At 38.1% G+C, this 25,750-nt stretch overlaps 1 long non-coding RNA gene across 2 annotated transcripts; it reads left to right on the top strand.

Annotated features, from left to right (window-relative positions):
• The first annotated feature begins 16 nt into the window (after positions 1 to 16).
• LOC120226483 lies at positions 17 to 25,536 on the top strand. 2 transcript variants are annotated; one of them, XR_005527030.1, is made up of 4 exons: positions 17 to 215; positions 985 to 1,144; positions 5,571 to 5,817; positions 25,197 to 25,536. It is a non-coding gene; the product is annotated as an uncharacterized LOC120226483 (long non-coding RNA). The 2 variants fall into 2 exon arrangements; XR_005527026.1 differs by lacking the exon at positions 25,197 to 25,536 and having other exon boundaries at positions 5,571 to 5,956.
• The last annotated feature ends 214 nt before the right edge of the window (positions 25,537 to 25,750 follow it).

The raw sequence follows: 25,750 nt of genomic DNA, 5'->3' as shown, positions 1-25,750 counted from the left end.
GCGGGGCGGGGCTCCGTCTCCGCGCGCGCCGCCCAGCTCCACCTGGTGGCCTTGTCCCCGCCTGGTGGCCGGCCCGCCGGGATGCTGGAGGACCGCTCTGCACGCCCAGCGCCACGGATGGCAGAGACGGGCCGAGGTCCGCAGCTGTCCGCCCTTCTTTTCACCCTCTCCTCCAGCTCCACGGCCCTCATTCTGAAAAGCATTGTATTTGAAACGTAAGGCTCCTACAGTAAGACCAACCAACCAATCAATTTAAAGATAGAATAAAATAATTTTATAAGTAAACCTAAATGAAAAATATATTATACAATAAAGTGAAAAAAATGTACTTGTCAAAGACAACTGCTGTAGATTCTGGTAAATCTTCCCAGAATTTTTCTTTGCACACTCTAAGATGTATATAGGCTTAAAAATATCTATACACAAATGGTAGCAAATATAACAAGATCATTTTATTTCAAAGCCCGCAAGTGTGCCCTAACATCCCAACCCCCAAGACACACTGGTTTTTTGTTTTTTGTTTTTGTTTTTTTTTTTTGGCAGGCAAATTCTATCAGCTTTTTTATGTGAATGCAAAACATGTATGCTTTTTAAAATAGTACATAATAGCTTCTGATTAAGAGCAATAGTTCCCCCACCCCAATCTAATTTTTTAATAGTTTATTGTCAAGTTGGTTTCCATATAACTCCCAGTGCTCATCCCCACAAGTGCCCTCCTCCATGCCCATCACCCCCATTCCCCACCCCAACCCCCCTCAGCCCTCAGTTTGTTCTCAGCATTCAAGAGTCTCTCATGGTTTGCCTCCCTCCCTCTCCCCAACTATTTTTCCCCTTCTTCTCCTGCATGGTCCTCCATTGGCTTCCTCCTAATCCTCCTATACGTGCAAACATATAGTATCTGTCCTTCTCTGCTTGACTTATTTTGCTCAGCATAACACCCTCAAGTTCCATTCATGTTGCTACACCCCAATCTATTTTTTGCAGAGACTGTTTGGAAATATGATTAAAGACTATTTCATGAACACAAAGGAATATACTATACAACATGGAAAGTTTGGAGAAACAAAGCTAAACAAGTTTGCTTCTACTGCTGGACTCCCTGTCTTTCTTCCCAAGCTGCACCTTCCTGCTCCTATCCTCATAGGTGACTGCTATTCTGAAATTTGTATATTTCACCCCCTTGCCTTTTAAAATTATGTTGCTTCATAGAATGCTTCCCTTAAAAATGTGCAGTGAGTATTGCACGTTTTGAGGATTTATAAAAATTGAGTAGAATGGTATGTATTGTTTAGACATTTTTTTCCTTCCAAACTCTTATTTTGTAAGTTTATTTATTTAAAAAAAATTTTTTAAAGAGATTTTATTTTTTTTAATGTTTTATTTATTTCTAGGAGAGAGAGAGACGGTGTGAGCAGGGGAGGGTCAGAGAGAGAGGGAGTCACAGACTGAAACAGGCTCCAGGCTCTGAGCTGGCAGTCAGCACAGAGCCCTACCTGGGGCTCGAACCCACAAACCGCGAGATCATGACCTAAGCGAAAGTCGGACGCTCAACCCACTAAGCCACCCAGGCGCCCCATATTTAAAAAAAATTTTAATGTCTATTTATTTTTGAGAGAGAGAGACAGAGTGCAAGTGGAGAAGGTGCTGAGAGAGGGAGACACAAAATCCAAAGCAGGTTCCAGTCTCTGAGCTGTCAGCACAGAGCCCATTGTGGGGCTTGAACCCACAGACCAGGAGATCATGACCCGAGCCGAAGTCAAATGCTTAATCCACCGAACCACCCAGGTGCCCCATATATATATATTTTTTATTTTAGAGAGAGAGCTCATACGACGAGGGGAGGGGACAGAGGGAGAGAGAGAGAGAGCTCTCAAGCAGACTCCAATCTCAATGAAGCCTGATGCAGGCTTGATCTCATGAACCCTGAGATCATGACTTGAGCTGAAACCAAGAGTCCCATGCTTAACTGACTGAGCCACCTAGGCACCCACCAGAATCTTATTTTTGAAGTATACCTTTGTTATGTTTAATTATAGCTCTTTTATCTTAATAGCTATTTACTCTCAATTGTATTACCATTCCATACCCCCATTTAAATCAACTCTACTATTGATGGACATTTGAGATGTCTCCTGTATTTAGTATTATAAAGAATGCTGCTATGATCATGTTTGTATGCCTTTAGATGCACAAGTTCGAGTTTTTCTAGGGTATATGCCTAGGAGTGAAGTTTGTGGATCATAGGTTATTTATAACATCAAGAGACTTGTTTTCCAAGTATATATAGCAATTTAGACTCCCATCAGCAATGTGTGTCTTAGCCAAAACTTGGTTTTGATACGCTAAACTCTTTGCCCATCTAGTGGACGTAAATTGGTATTTCATCATTTTCTTTTTTGCACTCTCTAATGAATGACTGTTAGTCTGAGAGCTTGATTTTTTGGAAATATTTGAGTGTAACTTTATTGGCAAGCTACGTTGTGCACCCTCACATACTTAACCACACAACTGTCTTAGATAATTCTCATAGTCAAACTATGCTTGACTATCAGAACTATCGGTGCAAATATTTTGAGTAGCTGTAGGGTAGACATTTGTTAGTTGAATGAAATCTTGAAGTTTACCAGTCTGACTACTCACTGTCCTAACTTGGTTTCTAGGAGGTTGTTTTCCCCTGAATGGGAAACTCTCTGAGTTTCATAAAAATGCTCTTTGTTTTTCTGAGCAAGTAGCTGAAAAGTAGCTTTGCAATGATAATCTGATTTGATTTCAAACCTTTTGTAGTCTGAGGAGGCTAGATATGCTGAATTACTTAAATATAGGTTTATTGTCAATGAGAGGGCAGGCATAACATGGGTAAAATGTTAGAAACCCCACAGATTAGGAAATAGACACAACCTTTCCCCTCTTTCACCAGAAGTCTTAAAAACACTGTGAGCTTTTTAACTTGAACTTTGTTTATAGTTTTGCTCTTAGCCATTTGGCAGTTGAGTCATCAGAACTTGGGCAACACAAAGGATGGATGGGAGTAAAGGGTGTTAAGAGTCCTACTGCCTGAAATAAAGCTAATTGAAAAGTGGTAGAAGAGTTTATGTAGTTCTTATCCACATAGACTATGAGACAGACTGATGCCTGGGCTAAGTTCTCTACCAGTACTAATGCCAATTTATGCTTCCATCTCTATCAAGTATTCAATAAAATTTTATCTTTAAGTTACAACTATGCAAAGGTGTTGTTCATTTAGTACTTCTTATGTAGTCCTAGGGGTTCTGCAAAATGCTTGGTGAGTAAAGTGATTCTACTGAATTCACATATCTTTATAAAATTTGCCAGTAAAATCCAGCAAGAAATTGCATTAGCTGCCAAAGCCCTTAAATTCTTATTTATTATTCAGGTCTAACTTGAAAGACAGAGCATAGAGTAGTCGTTCCATAGCAATAACTATATTAATTAATTTAAATATGGAAATAATTGAAGTTTGAGTCAGTAACCGGTGTGGCATTCCAGTGGGTGATGGTATATTTAAGTGGAAATAAAATCTATTAAATAATTATGGATCTTTTTATAAGTTTGAGGCAAAGTCAGTAGAGTTTATTGTTGTTGTCTTTTCAAAAATACTTAGGAAATTCATCTTTCATACAGCCCATGTGTTAGTGTTTTTTCCTTCTAAAAATAAATCTTTCATGGTGCCTCTGTGTTATGGGGGAGGCTATTTAGTATTTTGCACTGCACACTGATTTAAAGCTTTATATATTGTGCAATTTATTGATGGATTAATAACAGATATTTAGTTGTTTTTTTCCAAAAGGGAAATAAAAACATGTCAAATAGCTTTGAAATGGGAGATAGATCCATTGACAACATAGAGCACTGATTACTACTTCCATTAAGGACTTCTGTGGCTTCTTTTATATCGTAGCAATGACAAAATACCTCTTTTTTGTTTGTTTGTTTTGGTTTGGTTTTTTTGACTTCAATTTCTTTCTTTCTTTTTTTTTTGACAAAATACCTCTTGAAGGAATGAATGTAGAAGAGATATTCCTCTGGAATATGAGCAGTTTGTGGATAACATATTTATATCAGGATCTGTACTTTTCTCTGGCCTAGAGTAAGGACTTCTATGATCTTAGAGAAAATCTCTTGTGAATCTGAAATAAGCACCTCAGAAGTTCTCTTGCTCCTGAGCATTTTTTATGTTTGTAGACTACTGTTATATTATTCAGGTTTCTCATGTACTTGTTTATTTTTAAATTAAATTTTATGTTAAATTTTAAATTAAACTTGTTTAATTTTTAACTATCAATCTAATTCTTAGAATATATTAAATCTTTTACAGTAAGTATACCTTTATCAAGTTCATCATCAATTTCTAGTAATTTTTATTACCATACTGTTTGTGCATGTAGATTTATAACATCTGGTTCCTAGTTTTTGCTTTTTACTGTTATGTAATATTCTCCTTTTCTGAGGGAGTACTCATAATCTTTAATTCCTCCTGGTCTAATAGGCTTTTTGTTTGCCTCCAATCTCTTATTTTTAAACTTTAATCATCAACTTATTTACAGATATATTTCTGTAAATACTATATATCTATCTTTTTCTATTATTTAATCCTATCTGTCTCTGTCATTTGGTTACAGAATTGAGTATATTGACATTTGTGTAACAGGGATATGTTTGATTTTAGTCTCTTAATCCTATTGCTTACTTAGTTTTCTCTGTTATAAACTCTTTTTTCCTTATTTTTCTGGTTTGCTCAAATTCTTCCTTGTTAACTTGGGAAATTTGATGAACTTTTCCATCTCATTAATATTCACTTTGCATTTTCAGGCACTAATAACCCATTTTTCATTTTATAAAAATAAGATAACTTTTCCCCACTTATTTCCACATGTTCTGTTCTCCCAATGCTTTCCCCGTTGTCATTTCCCCTAAAACTCTTCCATTCTTAGATCTTGAGGGTATAAAATTTCTCCACATCTCTCCAAAGAGTTGACTCCAACCCTTGAGTTTGGCCAAAATAACTTAGAACTTCTAATTCCAGGAAGTTTCACATTGTAGTTACAAGCTTGAGCATGTGTCTCAGCTCCTGGGCCTACTAACCATGTAAACTTGGGCAAGTTAAATAACTTTTTTTGTGCCCCGGTGTAGCGAATAATATAATTGTGGAAGGTTAAAATGTCCACACATTCTTTAACTTTCCCCTCATAAGTGGAACTTAGTTCCTCACCCCCTTGCATGTCTGCTTCCTTTTGAAAAAATTGTTTAATGTTTATTTTTGAGATAGAGAAAGAGAGAGAGAGTGGCGGAAGGGCAGAGAGAGAGGGGGACACAGAATCCAAGCAGGATCCAGGCTCTGAGCTGTCAGCACAGAGCCCGACATGGGGTTTGAACTCACAAATGGTGAGATCATGACCTGAACCAAAGTCAGACACTTAACTGACTGAGCCACCCAGGTGCCTTGAATTTAGTCTTTTCTAATGACTAGAATAAAGTGGAAGTGACAGTGTGTGACATCTGAAATGAGGTCATAAAAGATATTGTGGCCTCTGAATTTCTCTCTCTCTCAGTATGTTCACTCAGGAGGAAGCCAGCTGCCATGTCACAAGGACACTCAGACAGCTCTGTGGAAAGGCCCATACAGTGAGGAGCTGAGTCCTCCAGCCGACAGTCATGTGAATTAAGTCATCTAGGAAGTAGACTCTTCAGCTACAGTCAAACTTTCAGATGCCTGTGGCCCTGGCAAACATTCTGACTCCATCTTCAAGAAAGACCTTGGGCCAGAAGCACTGTTCCCAGAATCTTGACCCACAGAAAGTATGAAATCATGACTGTTTGTTGTGTTAGGCTGCTAAATTGGAGGGGGAGGAGTAGTTTGTTATATAGCAAAAGATAACTAATGCATCCACTTTCCAGAACTGTGATGAGGAATGACTAAGATAGAGCATGTAAAGAACTTTGCTATTATTTTTTATTATCTGCGCCATCAACTTATTGGAAAGATTGTTTCCTAATCACTCTCTTTTCATCTCCCTAGCTTGACATTTTTTTGGGTCACTTGTTTTCACTTAGAGTTTTGTGTCCAGGATTTTTCACAGCTGGGTACATAAATGCTAGATTTTCTGAATCTTTGCATATCTGCAAATATTTTTATTTTACCCTGACAGGTAAATGACATCTTAGCTGTGCATTGAATTTCTAGGGTAGGCCCTTGTCCCTCAGTACTCTTTAAATGTTATTCCACAAGCTTCTAGCTTCTCCCATTTTCTTCTAGTGGATAATTATTCTCCTCTCATGTAGCAGATGATGCCTGTCACCAGATAGTTTTTCCTTTTTGCTTTGTATATCAGTTGTTATTTTTCCTTAAAGTTTGTAATATTTCTCCTTGTTATTTAAATTTTAGAATATAACCAGATGTGTTTAAGTTGATATCTTTTCTTGTCAGTGCTGCGTAGAAATCAGGAACCTCTTTCAGTATGCAGACTTGGGTCTTCAGCTCAGAATAAGTGCTATTTTATCATTTGTTTAATTACTGCCTCTAGTTTCTCTGCACCCAGAAAGCCCCAGAACTGTGAAGGCGGTGCTTCTAAAACTTTAAAATGCATTAAGAGTCACTTGGGGATCTTGTTAAAATGCAGATTCTAATTTAGAGTACCTGGAAGGCAAGTACCTGTCAATGAAGGGAGTTGGCCCTCTGTTGCAAAAGATATGTTAGTAATAAAATATATGTGCATAAAGTTGCTTATGATATACACTGGAGAGAGACATTGGGCTTTTTTCTTAAGATTTTCCCCAGCCTAGATGATTCGTGGCTAGGATAAGTGGGGCCTGCCACAAAATGATTGATTTATTCCTACCTAATTACCAACCTAGACACAAGAGATATAAACAGGAGACAAGGGAGAGAGAAATATTCTGGAGGAGGCAGAGTTTAGGGAAGCTAGTTTGGTGCCTGAACACATCATAAATCCAAGTGGATCAGGCAGAGTAGACAGAGGCCTGGACAGAAAACTTTTGAAGTATACACGTATGCCAGACCATATAGATGGCACCCCCTTCTCATCTGGAGATCACTGAAGGCAAGGGGTCTTATGCAGGATCTGAGCCAACAGCACAGGCTGGGATTTCAAGGGAAGAGTCCCCCACCCTATATTTACTCCCCTAAACTCTTGGAGGGCGGAAAATTTGACTTCACAAGTTTCTGTATTTCCAAATTAGAGATCTCTGAGATTAGCCGAGGGGCAGGAGCTATGGGCTACCCTGATGGTGGCACAATAGAACAACAGGACACATTCCCTAAAGGGAGCATAAATGGTTTCTGGGCTCCAAAGGAAAATGCAGCCAAGATATGGCTATGTCGCAATCAGCATGCCAGGAATAATTTAAAAATCAGACACGCCTATCTGCCCAGCACCTGGGTGAAAACAGCTCATGAGCCCAGCAGTAGAAGACAGCATAACCCAGCTGTGTCCATCAAGGTCATTGCCACTCAACCAGGCAGATCCTCCTTTCTTCCTTTCCTTCCCTTTCCCACCAGTACATACCAGTGATGAACAATGTGCTAATGCTGATAGTATTTAGATTTTATTTACTAATTAGTTATGACTATTATAACAGGACTAGACAGAAAAATCCTAGATTAAATTAGATTATTAAATAAGAAAACATTAATTTTCCCATCACCAACTAAAGAAGAGGGCTGTACATAGAATGACATGATTAAGGACAGGGTGGCCATGTGTCAGTGGTTTGAGTGGGACACACTGGATTACACCTTGTATTCAGGCTTCTTTGTTAGGAGGTATTGCAACCATCAGACCATGGAGGGATGAGCCTCGGGATAATTGCCAACCAACTAAGACTAGCATTTCGAAACCTAAGAACTTAGAGGCTTTCATTAACTTGGATTAACTTGGACCAGCTCTACTTCTGACTTCATACAAAGTGAGATAATAATTGCCTGTATTTTTAAGCCATTTTGAGATGAGTGTCTTCTTATAGCCAACAACATTGTGACACAGCATCCTATTTGGTACCCAGTGAAATGTTTGTCAATCTTTGATACGTTTATTAAATAAACCTTTTGATGTCTGTCTCTTCTATGTATTGTACATATGATCTGAATATCTATCCAGAAGTTATAGCTGGTATGAGAGAATATGTAATTACTATAGGGCCTATATTTATAGTTATTCTTTCTCAACCTTCTTTTACTATTCCATACATAGGCAGAGTAAGTCCACCCTGTGATGTTCATTAAAAAAAACACAGCAGTGAAATCAGGAAGTGAGTGTTCATTATACATTTATTTCAATTATGGAAAAAGCCAAAACGTTTCTTATTTATTTGACACTTCTTTAGAAAAGCAGTTGAAATAAACTAGTATAATTCTAAATTAATGTGTACTCTATAGCCCAGAGTAGAGGGATGTACCTAAAAATAATATTGGCACAATTGTTCTAGAAGTTAGATCTTCATGAAAAAAACAAACGATTGACTAACTGAAGCTCATAGGATATTTTTATTAAATGCATCCTTAACCAGTACTTCTTTTCATGGCTGCAATAATTAAAATATAGTACATATTCATATCAGTAATTGAATTTGCTAGAAGAACATGCTCAGCTCAGTGAAGACTTTTGAATAAATAGAATTCAAGTACCATGTTTTCATACTTTATAACACTTGCTTCATCTTAGTTTAATAACTGCCATGTCTTGTACTATAAGAAGATTTATTTTAAATTCATTTCTGACTATTCATAAGTTCATATGTCTGTGAGTACATGTCATCTAAGGCATAACTGGACTGAGAGTTTGTTAACTATTTTTGAAATAAGAATAATCTAGAGAGTCTGATTAGCCTTGCATAACCTTTCAGTCATAATGCCTACTACCTTGTCCAGCTTTGCCAGTAAGACCCATGACATTTGCATTTCATACGTCCTTGCAGGGAAATGATTGTTGCATTGAGAATTTTCTTTTTCTGTGCTAAGTTTAAAATAACTCCTGTTCAGGGGCGCCTGGATGGCTCAGACGGTTAAGCATTCAGACGGCTCAGGTCATGATCTCATGGTTCCTGAGTTCGAGGCCTGTGTTGAGCTCTGTGCTGACAGCTCAATGCCTGGAGCCTGCCTTCGATTTTATGTCTCCCTCTCTCTCCGCCCCTCCTGCTCACATTCTGTCTCTCTTTCAAAAATAAAATACACATTTAAAAAAAAATCTCACCCTGCTCTTCTTGAAATATGTAAACCCCATTTTTTGTTTTATTTTTACTCTGTTGTCCTGCCTCTCTAGTTACTGAAAAATTCAAGTCGTGTGTTTAACATTTTAACCTTTTCTTTTTAACTATTGTGGAAGGATTATCTTCACAATTATCTTTGGTATTCGAAGATACTTTCCAATACTTTTCCCACTTTAGAAAAGAAATTTAAATAAAATCTTTCACTTTTCAAACCATTTCCTTTTCAGTGATTCAAGCAAAAAATGAAAAAACTTAATTTTTTAGAGCATTGTTTCTTAAATTTGCCTGTGCCCAAGTCATGTGGGGACCCTGCTACAGATTTTGCGGGTCTGTAGTGGGGCCTAAGATTCTGCATTTCTAACTAGCTCCCAGGCAAGACCATTGCTGCTGGTCCAAGGCTTTCACTTTGAATAGCAAGATTTTAATGTTATATAAATGATAAGGTGATAGTTAAATGTTGACCAAATATAATATAACAAGTTAATATTTTTGTTTCATTTTCATTTGTGGAAACAATGTTTGTCAGATTTATTTTCCTTATAAATTAAACAAGTAGTACATAGTTATAAAAAATTACTAATTACAGAAATAGATGGAGTAAAAGGAAAAAGTCTTCATTCTCCACTCTTCTTCCTCAATCTCTCTCCTCTATGGACAATAAATGCTTTGGTATAATAAATATTTTGTACATATAAATAAATATAAATGGGAATTAGTATATTGCATACTTTGGTATTTCTTGAGAAAGATCACAATGCCACAAAAATGCTGCATAATACATTCACCCCAAAATTTAGGAGTTTACACCACAAGCATCTGTCTGCATGCTTGCATTCTTGGGTTGACTGCTCTGGTCTCCTCTAGACCAGGCTTGGCTAGCTGCTTTGCTGCAGCTGTTGTGTTTCATCATGGAAGCTTCTGGCAGGGATTGGGGTCAAGGTGGCTCCCTGCTGCATTCCAGGCTGAAGGAGAAGTGGCAGTTACTTAGGACATCTTCTCCCCATGGAGGATCGCAAATGCCAAGAAGACAAGCCCAACATTCAGATTTGTCATGTCAATTACTATTGTTGAAAGCAAGTTATTAGGCCAAGCCCAGATCAACAGGAGGGGCTGTCTCAGCTCACTGTAAAGCTGTGGCAGAGGTGAGTGAAGAAAATGAAGAATTGGGGTAAAGTTTTAATCTATGAAGTCCCTGAAAGTATTTCCTTTGTAGTCTCTCTTTTGTGCTCTGTGCAGTCTTCTATCCACAGTGAAATACACTGAGTCCATGGTAGGTTTTCATACACTGTCCTTATAAGCTTTTCCAGTGGAAAGCATTGGGCAGAGGAAAAAATAGGTTAAACTGCCTCTCATCTTGGAGTGACTCCAACATGGTGGTGGTCCAGAACAATGACTAGTACAAAAGAATCAAAAGCCCCCCAGGCTTCTGTGTGTTCATACAGAAGCAGAGCCAAGTGGTTGATACTTAACAGGGGTTGGTGAGATCCTTCGTTTATAGGCCACCGCCATAAACATGTTGGTTTCTTCCCCAATGTGTTCTTCAGTAATAGCAAGGGGATTTTTATTAAGGAGATTCAATGCTGTTTTGAATGTTTTGTCTGCAGCTTAATAAATAATCTCAGTTTCAAAGCTAATTTTAATTCCTTCTGACCCTACACTAATTAACTATTCTTCTTTCTATCTAGAATCCCAAGGAGGTGGCTGCTGTTGTTTTTCTCCATGTTTGGACATTTTTACCCCTTGCAAAATAATCTCAGAGTATATCATAGAAGCTACCATTGCCCCAGTCTAGATTCCTTCTGCCATCTTCTGGATTTATTGCAGCAGTAGTATCCACGTACCCCTCCACCCCAACCAGTCTCTGCTTGCTTTCTCTGCCTGTGGAGGTCTTCTCAGCTCTAGGGAAGCATGCTCTGGGTGCCTGTGTAGAGGGCAGCTTGGAACTACAGTCAGTTTAATGCTCCCAGTAGTAAACTTCAACTAATGAGAAACGGGATCCAGTGCACAGACACACCAGTTTCCCTGTCATTCAGTGGGGCAAACTCCCAGAAAAATTGGATACAGCTAACCTGCTCATGCACAGACCCACACCTGCGGCCTTCTTTCCCTCCCTCCCTCCTCACTCCTCACAGCACCTCCTGGGGTCACCTCCCAAGTGGGTCACCACTTGGACCCCCATCCTTTCTTCAGGGGCAGCTTTTGGAGCAATCACAATGAAAACAGGTCATGAGCAGAAAAAGCTGAGAGCTTTCCCTAACACTCAGAGCACCTAAAGCCATAAAGTAACTTAATTAATGAGCAGATAAAAAATGGCTGGCAGATGGCATTGCTCTGACAGAGCTGGCAAGTTAAAATAAGTAGCGACCAAATATCAAAGACGTAAGGAGAGAGAAAGAAAAGCTCCCACCTACGTGTTAGTCTGTGTTTGAAGCTTAGAGAAGGTGGAATTTCGTTCTAGGCAAGGGCAGTGTCCCCGATGCCCTGACTGCTTCCCGTCCCCATCTACTTTCTCTCTCTGGCTACCTCTTGGTCTTTGTGCCCCCTTCGCAAACTGTTGCTAAGAAGGGATGGGTATGAACCTCTGCTCATCATTTCCAGGACAGACAGATCTGTATTAGACTCGTGCTTCTACGAGCTGTGGTCAGCACTCTCTTGTGCCCTAGATCACACCCTCTCTGCCCGCCTTTTTACAGTAACCAGCTTAGTGAAGGTGTCACCTGCCAGCAACCTACCTCAGTGGCCACACCTATCTTTTGCTTTCTACTCTGGAGCTTTTCTTTTGACATCTCTTAAGATACTTCCTGAAGAGGCTCCTGAGTGGCTCAGTCAGTTAAGTGTCCAACTTTAGCTCAGGTCACAGATCTCATGGTTCATGAGTTCAAGCTCCGCATTGGCTCTCTTCTGTCAGTGCAGAGCCTGCTTCTGATCCTCTGTCACTCTCCTCTCTCTGCCACACCCCTGCTCATGCTCTCTCTCTCTCAAAAATAAAAGAAACATTAAAAGAAAAGATAACTCTGGGGGCACCTGGGTGGCTCAGTCAGTTGGGCATCTGACTTCGGCTTAGGACATGATCTCACGGTTCGTGGGTTCTAGCCCTGTGTCGGGCTCTGTGCTGACAGCTGGCTCAGAGCCTGGAGCCTGTTTCAGATTCTGTGTGTGTCTCTCTCTCTGACCCTCCCCTGCTCATGCTGTCTCTCTCTCAGAAATAAATAAAACATTAAAAAAGAAAAAGAAAAGAAAAGATAACTCTGGAAACCATTCAACTATTCTGAAGCATAGGCAATCTTGGAAATGCAAGGTCATGAACACCATCATCCCCCTGCCCCTCATAACTCTTGGCCAATGGGAAAAGAAAGCTGATGGATTGTTTCTCCTTGTCCTTCTGGTGGACAACTTTGCAGAGTATTCTCCACACTTCCTCAGAGGGCCTCCTGGAGGTTGGCCCCCAACAGCCCATGGTATTGGGCTTCATAACACACCTTCCTTGTATTCCTCTTCCCAGGCTCCCAGTCCAGTTCCTTGGGATGAAACTTCCCAAAGTAAACTTCCTAGGTACACACTCGTGCATCCAGCTCAGCTTTCTGGAGAATCCAGTGCTGGTTAGGTCCACATTCTAGGATGCCAACCTTCCCATGTGTCTCCTTTCCCAATGGCTCCTTTGACACCTTCTCAGGCCAGCTGCTCTTCTGACACTGTCACAGTCTCATCTTCACTTCCAGTGAACAAAGATGGGAACTAGAGTTTGCAGAACTAGGATTCAGCCACTGATTTAACTACTCTTAACGAATTAACCATGAGTGACGATGTGAACAAATGTTTAGGACTCTAACATCTGCTCCTTCCTGTTGTATTTTTGAGAACTCTGATGAGCTCATTCCTCAGCTGATGGCCCTCCTCATTCATTTTCATCTTTACTTGGAATATTCAGCATTGATCTCTCTGGCTGTAGGTTTTGTAGGGATTTACTGATTAAGAGAAGTTTTTTTAATATTCACAGCACTTGGATAGGTACTGTTGACAATACAGAGCAGCTAAGATGAAGTTACTAAAGCATAAGGACAATCTAAGGATTGGGGCACCTGGGTGGCTCAGTCGGTTGAGCATCTGACTTCAAGTCGGATCATGATCTCACGGTTTGTGGGTTTGAGCCCCATGTCAGGGCTTTGCACTGGCGGTGGAGAGCCTGCTTGGGATTCTCTCTCTGCCTCTCCCCTGCACTTGACACTCTCACGTGAGTGCACTCTCTCAAAATAAATAAATTTTTAAAGAAGTTATCTTTAAAAAAGAATAATATAAGGTTGAAATAGGAAAAAACTACAAGTAACCAAAGCACACAAAACAGAGAATGTGATGTGTGGCAAGTACAGTATTGGCAGGATGTTATGGTGGAGAGAGAAATCACATCCGGTCAGAGTAGAAGGAAGCATGGCCTTCACATCTGGTCTTCAGTCAGATAGTAGGATGCTCCACCTGGCCCAGGCTGAGACCAGCAAAAGCAATACTCACTTTTGCCATGATGGCAAATATGCTCACATTTGGTTAGCTAAGGCATTTCGGAGAAACATTTTTCTGTTTCATTCTTTAACATTTTTAGAGCTCTAGGTATTTCAAGCTCCAAAGGCATTTTGTTAAGTTTCAGTACTATGTTGGATAGCATGTTTATCTCTTCAAGGTTGAGTTTTTAGAGTTCTAAAATCTATCTTCTTTGTGGCTGTGCTGTCATAAGACAGACGTTTTTGAAATATTATAACTCTTCATGCCTCCTGGGTATCTCTGCTTGTTTATGAGCATTTCTTTGTTATTCATGTGTAGATAGCAGTTTGAATGACCTGGAAAGAACAAAACATTAAAAATGATTACATACTTTATGCGATCCCTAATTATGTTTTATTTTCTAAGAGCTACAGATGTTGTATTATTCATTAGCCTGTTCACATATTATTTATGTTATACAAATAGGATGTTTGTTGGCTTAAAACACTTAAGGAAATCCTGTGTGTGTCTTTAAGTTTAAAAAGTGAGTATCAGGGTATATTCACCATTTTTTTGTAAGCCTTCCCAACTCAGTGTGGTCTTCAGACCACAGAAGCATCACAGAAATGCAAGATTCTGGGCCCCAGCCTAGAATTCAAAATCTGCATTTGAACAAGATGTCAGTTGATGCATGAGCACTTTAAAGTTTTCAATAGCTATAAAATTTCAAGGATTATGAGAGCTAACTTTGGCCTTAATTGCAACTATATCTGACACATGGATCTCTTCAAGACACCTGATGACCATGGTACTTGTGTTTTAGAATATATATTGATATATTTTGAAAAATGTATTTCTAGTAAAAATACTTTTTGCCTTCTAAAACAAAGACGGGTTACAGGTTTAAAGGATCTTTAGTTACTATGGTCCATTTTCCATGCCTCTGATCATTTGTGTACTGATTCACAAGGAAAAGTTTTAGGTTTTAGAAACTTAGAACCACTTTAATGGTCACATATTGAGTATGTCTCTTGGGGAATGAAATAACATTGTTCAAATTATAAATGTCCAGTAGTATATTCAATGATGCTAAACCATATTTAGAATTTTTTTAACCATTTTTTTAAGAAAGAATTTTTCTTTCTACCCATCAGACTGAGTTATGAATGACATCATTACGTTAGGGTTTGGGAAGGGGAAACCAGCCTGATATACATTGGTAAGGATATGAATTGATACAAACTTGTTGGAGGACACATCTACCAACTTTTCAGCAAGCATACACATCTTGATCAAAAAGTTCCACTTTACAGATGTACTCTACAGATATTTTCTCATATATTTGCGAAGAAATATGTTATGAGAATGTACTCTGAACCATTTATACAAACATGAAAGCTGGAATTACCTAAATATCTATCAACACAAATAAATGATTTAAAAATTGCAGCATGCTCATACAGTGAAGTGTTATATAGTTATTAAAGAGGAATAAATAAGCTGGTGTCTAAAACATTCGTAATTAGAGTCAGATGTATATGTAGATTACAGACACAGATTAAATGAACTGTAGATAACAGATCTTTGCATAGAAAATGCTCCCAAGAATAAACACTGAGCTGTTCACAGCAGCTGCCTATGGGTAGTGGTCTGCGGGAGGATGGAGGACTTTTTATTTTGCAGTTTATCTACGGTTTTATTTTTTAGAATATCAAAATAAATGCATAATTTAAAAATAATTATGGTTTTTTTAATGTCTTCCTCCCAGCGCAAAAAAAATATGCGCAGTTAGATTGAGAAAATAGGCTTATAAATTTCATAATCTGTGTGCAATCCAAAGAAATTAAAAATAGAAAAAATTCAACAGTTGCTCAAGAAAGACTTCTTAGCAATTCTCAGCTGTAGAGTTTCTGAGAAATATTTGGATTCTGAATATGTTTTATATCAGTAGATTTAAGATATCTTAGAATATAAGCAACATTAAACTCGTAGGTAATTTTTTCAAAATGCCAAGTAAAATTCTCTACCTACCAAGCTGACAAAAAATTTGCCAATGTTAAAAAAGTTGCTGATATTCAGCAATGGTATAGGTATACACATAATGACTTAGGAGACATACATTTTTAAATAGAACAATCAAGTTTAATCTGATATGTGTAGCCTGATGTCATTTTGTAAGTACGTACATCCATATTTCAGAATAAGCGTAAGAGAAAGTTGGGAAAAACAAATGTCAAGCTCGTGACAATGGCCACCTTCCTTAGAGCAGGGGATATGAGAACAGCCTTTTGACTTTTTCCTTTCATAGAATTTTGTTTTTAATGTGAAAATATGGTAGACAATTTTTTTTAGTATTTTCAAATTTTAATATAAGGAGAGAACCAACGAAATTCATTTACATAAAAACATACTCTTACATCTTTGTAGTTATAACTCTGCTAGAGTTTCAATCTCTCTATGAGATAAAATAACACAAATAAAACATTTTCTTCTTGTAACTAGGCTTGTGAAAAGATATAAGGGGTCAATCTGGAAGTGGGTATTTTTACATGGCACCTCCAGAATTGGGAACAAGGAAGGGCCTGGAATTCTACCCCATATTCTCATTTCATCTTAATTTGGCATTTGGAAAGGAAACAAAATTTAAGAGAAGGGATATGATGGTGTGTTTTCTGTGATTCAAGGGGCATGAACTTTAAATAAATACTATCTTAAAGTGTTTTATGACACTATTGAGGAATACCTGTGAGAGTTTTATGTATTGGTTTGTTTTTCCCAAAGCTTCGATTTTAAGAAGGGATTAGGAACTGATGAGAATGAGGCAATAAGACTGCTGAGCCAGAATCATGATTCAAATAATTTAGCAAAAATCTTAATTTTCATTGAAAAGTAGGGTCTCTTAGAGATTGAGAGAATTCTAGGACATTTTCACCTTTTTTTGATGAAAACTTATTTTTATTTACTTATCTATGTATTTAATGTTTTTATTTATTTCCGAGAGAGACAGCATGAGCAGGGGAGGGTCAGAGAGAGAGAGGGAGACACAGAATTTGAAGCAGGCTCCAGGCTCTGAACTGTCAGCATGGAGCACGATGTGGGGTTCGAACCCACAAACCATGAGATCATGACCTGATCCCAAGTCAGATGCTTAACCAACTGAGCCACCCAGGTGCCTCGAAAACTTATTTTTAAAAATTGAAGTGTAATTGACACACAACGTACATGAACTTCAGGTGTACAACATAGTGATTCAACAAGTCTATATGTCATGTTCACAAGTATAGCTACCACCTGTCGCTACACAACGTTACTACCGTACCACTGCCATTATTCTCTTTTATCTTCGTGTCATTTTTACCTTTCAAGGTATCTGGCATACTGGAAAAAAAAAGAAGAGAAACGAATAAAGGATGAAATTGGGTTAAACATTTGGGTATAGTTTCAATATTTACTTTCAAGAATTCTAGGGGTTTTATTTTTTAACACTTTAGCTTCCCTTTGTGACCGTACATGTAAACTCCAACAGAGATCAACAGAATCCAAGTATGAGGGCTTGTAACTGTGAGCCTGAGGCCTGGCCCTACCTACTCTGTGACATAGGCCCTAATGGGAGAGCCTCACTGTTTCTTCCACCATGAAGAAACACTCTTACCCAATTGGAAGCAAGGAGTTCAACAAAACATGCATGCTCACCATTAGGAAATGCTCGCTGGCATTGTTTCTATATTTGCTAGGATTATGAGGCAAATTGTGTCTCACTGTCCCAAAGTTAAAAAGATAAAAAAATAAAATAAAACATTCTTAGCTGTTAGGAAATCTAAAAGCCATACCCTATACAGAGAACCTACAGATTTTTCTTTCTTTCTTTTTTTTTTAATTGAAATGTAATTGACAAATGACATTGTATCCATTTCAAGTGTCTAACGTAGTTGCATTTTTTTTTCTTCATGGATAGGCTGTAAGTTTTCTTGGGGATGAAGGCAGTGATGAATGCATAAAATAATTTTACTTTTTAAAACATTTGCCAGTGCTATTGTGTGTCTTTAACATATAATGCCTGCTAAATTGACAGGTATCTAATGCATGACTATTGATTGAAAAATTAAATGAGCAAACATGTGATATAATTTTTTGGGGGGGGGAATCATTTGGTTCACTACCCAAGGAAATAAAACTCCATATTGGAGTAGGTTATTAGAATATAGGTTATTTTAGGTAAGTAGCATGTCATCTCCATGCTTCTTTTTGTTTGTTTGTTTGTTTTGAGAGAGACAGAGTATGTGGGGGAGGGGCAGAGAGGGGGACAGAGGATCTGAAGAGGGCTTCACGCCAACAGCAGAGATCCTGATGTGGGCTTGAACTCACAAACTGGGAGATGATCTGAGCCAAAGTCAGATGCTCAACCAACTGAGGCACTGAGGCACCCCCAAAATATAGGTTATTTTACATATAGTGTATTTGTAGGGTATTTCTTATTCCTCTTGGTTATCAGGGAAAGCTGCATTAGTTATCATGGCAGATAAACAGATCACCTTGGGGTGGTATGATTCATTTTTTTCAAACACTGAATGCTTCTCTTTCTCTCATTACTTATTTGGAATTCAAATATAGTCATATGTATTCATGTGCTAAGTAAAGTGAGGAGTGAACTAGTATATTTAAAACTGTGCCTCTCTTCAAACCTAATTGGAAAATCTATTTAATAATCATAATAGAGAACAATTATTTCCTCTGGAAAGATAATCACCTTGATGCATTAAAACTATTTTAATTGACTAAAATTTGGAGTAGATCTAGCAAAGCCAGGTACCATAACCATTGCTACAATGCAAAATTGAACACGTGGACCAAAGTTTATACTGTGAATACATTTCGATTTGTTTTAAAAATATTTAAGTGTTTGGGATGACTGGGGAGGGGGGTGGCTCAGTCGGTTTAGCATCTGACTTCGGCTCAGGTCGTGATCTCATGGTTTGTGGGCTTGAGGCCCGCATCGGGCTCTGTGGTGACAGATCAGAGCCTAGAGCCTGCTTGGGATTTGTGTCTCTTCCTCTCTCTGCCCCTCCCTTGCTCTCTCTCTCTCTCTCTCTCTCTCACACACACACACACACACACACACTCTCTCTCTCTCTCTCACAAATAAACATTTAAAAATATTTTTGAAAAAATAGAAAAAATAAAAATATTTAAGTATTTAATTTCTAATGCATTTATCTTAATCTTAAAATCTATAACATTTTAGGGGCTGCATATTCCTTCACTGGACGTTCGAAGAGCTTGTGGTATAATAAGAGAGGACTATAAATACAGTCACAATATAAAATCAGTCCTATGCTTATGGGTATGAACAAAACAATCTGAACTCACAGAGGTAGGGCTTTATTTTGCCTGGGGCTACCAGGAAAATCTTCACTAAAATGGAGGTATTTTAGTTTAAATTTAAAACTTTGCTTTTTAGTTTGAACCTTGTTTGTAGTTTACCAAGTAAAGAAGAGAGGAAATCAGTAAATCTGCTCATGAAAAATAGCAAAAGCAAAAGCAGGTAGAAATTAACACCCATTGTGGGAAACTGGAAATAAGATACAAATTGTGTATTGCTCTTCAATGTCAAATTACTGACCAGCTGCATAGTATCTATTTGGCTTGCTTAAAATGTACTTTTCAAGGGAAGAAGCAAAACATTGCTTCTTTCAGAGGAACTTGCCCTTTCTAATTAGCAGTTGAGGGAACAAAGAGGTTTACATCTGTGACCCTCCTTTTGGTATAATATACATTCCCATAACCAGGAATACTAAATCAAATCATGTTAACAATTACATTAAATAGGTCTCAGACATTTGTTACAAAATAAATCCAAGTAAAGAGTGGAAAACAGACACATAGTGTATTTTAGAACTATGAGAGAGGAGCACCTGGGTGGCTTAGTTGAAGGGTCTGACTCTTGATCATCTCAGGCCTTGATCTCCAGGTTGGTGAGATACAGCCCTGCATCAAGCTGTTCGCTGATGGTGCTGAGCCTGCTTGGGATTCTGTTTCTCCTTCCCTTTGCCTCTTCCCTGCTTTCTCTCTCTCTCTCTTTCTGTCTGTCTCTCTCTCTCTCCCTCTCCCTCCCTCCTTTGTAAATAAATAAACATAAAAATATAAAAAAAAAAAAAAAAAAAGAACTATGAGAGATGCTGAGAGATGGCCAGTGGGGTACCTGGGGAAGTGTACCAAAAATGAGGCTGCAAAAATAACCCTGATGCAGGCCCATTTGGATGCTGGATGGATCCATTTTCATGCAGGTGCTCTACTATGGGCACCTTGGCTTCCTACCTTGGCTTGGCTGCTGACACCTAGCTAGCCACCACCTCCTTCAGGCCATTCCTTGCTTCTAGATGAACCTTGCCCAAAATCTGGTCTCTAGGCCTTTTTTTCTCCAATCTCCGTCCCTCCAATCCCCCTAACACACCTCACTTCTTGGCCTCCAACCTGAGCACCCTACCCACAGAAGCCAGAAGATTGGAAACAATAGTATAGGGGCATGGGTGGCTCAGTTAGTTGAGCATCTGACTCTTGATTTCAGCTCAGATCATGATCTCAGTGTTGTGGGATCGAGCCTGGCATCGGGCTCCAACTCATTGTGGAGGCTGCTTAAAATTCTCACTCTTGCTCTCCCACTGCCCCTCTCTTCCGCTGGTACATGTGTGTGTTCTCTTATGTTAAAAAACAAAAAGTCACAATAGTATATGGTCATGACTAAAAGGGGATGAAATGAAAAGTGCAACTGTCTCTTTCCCCTATAGGCCTCTTCCTCCGAGGGGTAAATGTCATTATTAATTTTTTATGTTTCCTTCCGGGAGAACTAATGGGTAACTATGTTATGTTCTCTGACTGGAGTCAATCTTGTGAATTTCATGTTTCAAGAGTATCCTCAACACTACCAAAAAGTTTTGATTTCAATGCAGTTTGGTAAATATTTTGGGTACTTTGAAGTTCCTCTGTGTTTTTGTTTCTCTATTTTAAAATGTCAATATTGTATTTCTCCTTTGTTAATTAGGTTCAGCAGTAAGTTACCTGTGATATTACTACTTTGTCCTTGTAATTTGCTTTTCAATTTATGTATCCACCCTTTATTCTGTGTTCTAGTTTATTAAGTTTCTTTGTAACTTTGTTATTTTCTTCCTTAAATTTATGTTGTTAATCTTTCTAAGGTTGGACTTTCATAGTTCATTCTTCTGCTTTTACTTTTTTCTTGTTACATAGTTATGTAAGGCTATGTATTTTTCTCTGCTTTTAAACTTCAATATTAGTGTTTTAATTATAAAAACCTTGTAAATACTCTGTAATTGCAATTCTGATGACTTCTTTGATCCCAGACATTTTCCTGGAGAAAAATGTTAAGATTGTAGGTAGTTGCAGATTTTCTCTTTGATTTTGGTTATTATTTTTTTAGCTTTATTTTGTGTGTGTGCACACATTTAGAGCACAGTCTACACTATTTATACTTTTCATTCTAATCTCTGCAAAATTTTTTGTAATTATTGACTGATTGAAATAAAGTATATTACTTGTTATTAGGATATAGCTTTTTAATATATTTTATTACTTTAGCTTCAGTTGTTTTGTTCAGAACTTATTACATATCTATGGTCTATTTTGTTTCTTAGCATTTCTTACAGTTCATAATGAATTATTTATGATATTTATTGTTTAACATTTTCTGCTTATTAGTTAATTACTGTTGTGGATTAGACTTTTTGCCTTCTGTTTTTTGTCTCTTTCAGACTTCTCTTCCTTAAATTTGAACCTCTCTAATAATTATATCACACCCTCAACATTTTATTAATGTTTTCTCAGTCTGGATATTTTTAGCCCTTAAAAGTTAGCCTTTTCTGTATTGCCTCATATTATCTGTATTTTATACAACACGTATTTGTCGCTGCTTACCCAACCTGTCATAATTTTGTGTACATTTTAATGCATATGTTGACATTTTGAGAGAAAGAGTATACTCAGACTTAATTCTGTCTTCTTGACATCTTTTCTGCTTTCACTACTGTGAGTTCAACTGAACCAGTCTTTAAATCCACAAACTATGGGGGAACCTGAGTGGCTCAGTAGGTTAAGCGTCCAACTCTTGATCTCGGTTCAGGTCCTGATCTCAGTTTCATGAGTTCAAGCCCCACATCAGGCTCTGTGCTGAGGCTGCAGAGCCTGCTTGGGATCCTCTCTCTCCTCTCTCTCTGCCCCTCCCCCACTTGCACCATTGCTTTCAAAATAAATAAATGAACATTAAAAAAAAATCCACAGACTAGTACCCATTTTACCAAACTTTTTTTTTTCCTTTGGAGGACAGGATTTGGACTCTCACTTCTTGAAATTATTAGTCTAATTCTTTGCCAGTGGCGTGATCAAGCTTCAGTAGCCTTAGATATAGGGCAAAATTAAATCACACATGAGTCTGTGAAAACAGCTTTAGGCTGATGAATTCTCCTCAGAACTACAAAATCAATGTGAATTTGAGCAAACCTTGCATGAAAATAGCTTCTGTGGAAAAAAAACAAAAATAAAAAATAAAAACAAAAGCAATAAACATTTAGATCTTCTAAGAAACTGAATTCTCAACTTGAGTTAGAGCAGTTCAAAAGTAATGGCTAAAGAATAGTAAGTAGGTATTACTGCTCAAAGGTTTATGAGCCAGCGAGGTGGGTCTTCTGGTCTCGTGGGATTCTGTTACACATCTGTGGTCAGGTGGGGGTGACACAGGTAGGCTCTCTCACTATGTTTGGGTGTCACCAGCTGTAGGCGGGTCTAGTACGACCTCAGCTAGGACAATAGAGCCCTGCTGTGTATGTGAGCTCATCCTCTCACAGTCTGGTAGGGGCTTTTTCCCAAGGTGCTGGCAGTACTCCAAGAGAGTGTGGAAGTGGGGAGGCCCCTCAATATACAGACTAGGAACTGGCTCCCTTCGGAATGTTCCATTAGCTAAACCAAGTCCAGCCCAGATTCAAGAAATGGGAAAACAAACACAGCCACCTTCTGATGGGGGTTGTAAAGTCACAGTGCAAAGAGCATGAAGGATTGAAGAATTCAAACACATGAGCCATTGACTGATAGGCTACTACTTAGAATTAATATCTCTTTGCATTCACATCCTCTATTTCACACACCTCAGGCTTTTATAGCAGCTTGAGTATTCTTCATTAAAAAGAAGACCTAAACAAACAAACAAACAAATAAATAAATAAATAAATAAAAATAAAAGGAAGACTATTTCATCACCTTTAAAAAAAAATGGAATGAAGCTTATCATGCAGCAATTCATTTGGAGGCTCTTAAAATGTGTTATCTTACATCCTGACGTCAGCATTTCTATGTTGGAGTTTTGAGATTTTCCTAACTCTGGGAGTATTAAAAATGTTTACATGCCAACTCAAGAATTTTGCCAGCATCTATACATTTCAGAGTAAAGAAATTGGAGAAAATTAATATTTATCCATATACTGGTGTTTATAAAACACTAGTATAACGTAAGCAAGATGGGTTTTATACAACTACTGATGGCTGTTTTATAGTCATGTCCTTCTTCAGTAATTGTTCTATTTTTTTGAATGATTAAGTTACATATTTGAGATTTGTGAACATATGAACTATCCCATGATTCCACAAAAGTTATGTTTATATTGTTTTTCTCATTCATACTATAAGCAGTCTCCAGTTAAATAAACCTGGCTGTGAAGTGAATGACCCTTAGGAACAAAGAAGCTTTCCAAATTTATTTGTCTTAAATTTGGCAGGCCTGTCTCAGATACATGAATCTTGTTCTAAAAGAAATCTGTTATTTACCCCTTTTGAACTTGTCAAGATCAACAATGACTTGAAGTCATAGTGTTTCATAGAGATGTTATTTGGTAAAACTGCTGGCAATCAAAACTGGAAATTAAAAAATATTCAGAAAGTATAAATTAGTCATACATTTTCTTATTTGACAAACCATTCACATGTAAAGTGAAATGAGAAATTCTGATAATTCTTCATTTTTAAAAAATGTTTATTTTTGAAAGAGAGAGAGAGAGGGAGAGAGTGTGTGTGAGTAGGGGAGGAGCAGAGAGACAGAGAGAGAGAGAGAGACAGAGACAGAGACAGAATCTGAAGCAGTTCTCCAGGCTCTGAACTGTCAGCACAGACACAGGGTTCAAAATCACAGATCATGAGAATGCTTAACCAACGTGAGGGCACTTAGCCACCTGAGCCACCCAGGTGCCCCAGAATTTGGACAATTCTTCAATACTTTATGAGTGCTACTTGATTAAATATTAATAAGGTTTCAGTTATATATTGGAATAATTATCATTTTTAACAAAATGAGAAAAATTACTTGCTTCTATAAGTTATCTCCTTTGTGGTCAGTATCTGTTAGGTGATATTCTGAAATGGAAATTTTGGAACAAGTGTGATATCCCATATTATTAAAGCCAAATTTGAATGATTCACCAATTGGTCATTTTTATTATAATCAATTTCTGTCAGTGATCTCTAAAAATAATTAATTAATATAAGAATGCTGGTTAACTATTTATCCATAGAAGAAAAATTTTGCTCTGCTCTCAATGACACTTGACTAGTAAGACAAATTAGGTTTGGGCAAATTTTACTAAATAAACTGTAGACTTGTGAGTTTACATGACTTGCCCAAGTTCAGAGCCAGTCTAGGGTAGACCTAGGATATTGCCTGCCCCAAAACCCCTGCTCTCCCAAAACAGCACTGACCTTTGACCCTATCTACTTACCCTTGTGGGGGAGCTGAGCCATCAGCTGCGATGACAGAGGCTGAGGAAGTAGTTCAGAGCACACGCGATGGGATAATCTGAGAAATTGTCACAGAAAGAGCAGACTCAGCTTCTAAGCACTTCTTTCTAGCAAATAGATGCAATTTCTTTTTAATTGGAATCATGGAAAATGTCAATAAGTAAAGCACCTGGATTTCAACTCCTATATTAAAATTCACTCTGGCAATGTAAAATCTGCATTTTATTTCATAGCAAATAAGGACCAATCAATAATATCGGTAATGCTATTCATTATAAAAATTTTGGGTTTTTTGTATCTCATGAGTATATTCAGTTGTCACTCAGCAAATACTCCTCCTTCTCATGACCTCATGGAAGAAGGAGGGTACTTTCTTGTCCCATTGGTGTCATGTGACTCTCTTAGGCCAAAGGAATATGATTCAAAGTGACAGTGTGCTAACTCCAACCTACACCTTAGTGTCCACAAGTGTCCTTCAGTCCTTCTTGAGAAGATCATGCTTCAAGTAGCTGCCAGTCCAAAGAGAATGAGGGACCTGTGGACCAGATATGGACCCAACCTGTAGCTTGGAGCCCCATGTACAGCCTACATCAGCTGAGTCTCAGCCAACCTGCAGTGAAATAATTGGTGCTAAGTGGTTAGAAGGCTAAAATTACTAGATTATGATATTCACATTACTCACATTTCAGGAGAGTGGGAGCTACATCAAGTCTTCAAGCATAAAAAGAAGTAGCCACGTTATCCTCTCTGGGAGCAATGTGTAAAGACTTCAAATGGCATTTATTCCTTTAGCTCCTCCCCCAGAAGAGGAAAAACATGATTTCAGTTTGGCGCCAAGACTTTCAGCATGCATGAGGCAATATAAGGAATGGCTGGACTGCTTTGTGAATAACTCAAAATTGGACATTTGCAGCATGATGGCTTAATTCCCAAAGGAAATCATGAACCTGAACCTCTGGAAATATGATTGTCACCTTATTTGAGTTTCCTGAATAAGAACAATCACATAGTAAATATCCTGCAATTGTTCTCTGTTGTCTCCATGTGGTCTTTATCGATAGGAGCCTTCATGTCATCTGCGAAGAGTGAAAGTTTGACTTCCTCTTTGCCAATTCTGATGCCTTTGATTTCCTTTTGTTGTCTGATGGCTGATGCTAGGACTTCCAGCACTATGTTAAACAACAGTGGTGAGAGTGGACATCCCTGTCGTGTTTCGATAGGAGCCTTCAAATGAGGCCTTCAG

This window comes from Hyaena hyaena, unplaced genomic scaffold, assembly GCF_003009895.1.
Source record: "Hyaena hyaena isolate Hyena2069 unplaced genomic scaffold, ASM300989v1 scaffold_16, whole genome shotgun sequence".
Lineage (NCBI taxonomy): Eukaryota > Metazoa > Chordata > Mammalia > Carnivora > Hyaenidae > Hyaena > Hyaena hyaena.
This window is presented reverse-complemented; position numbering and strand designations above follow the sequence as displayed.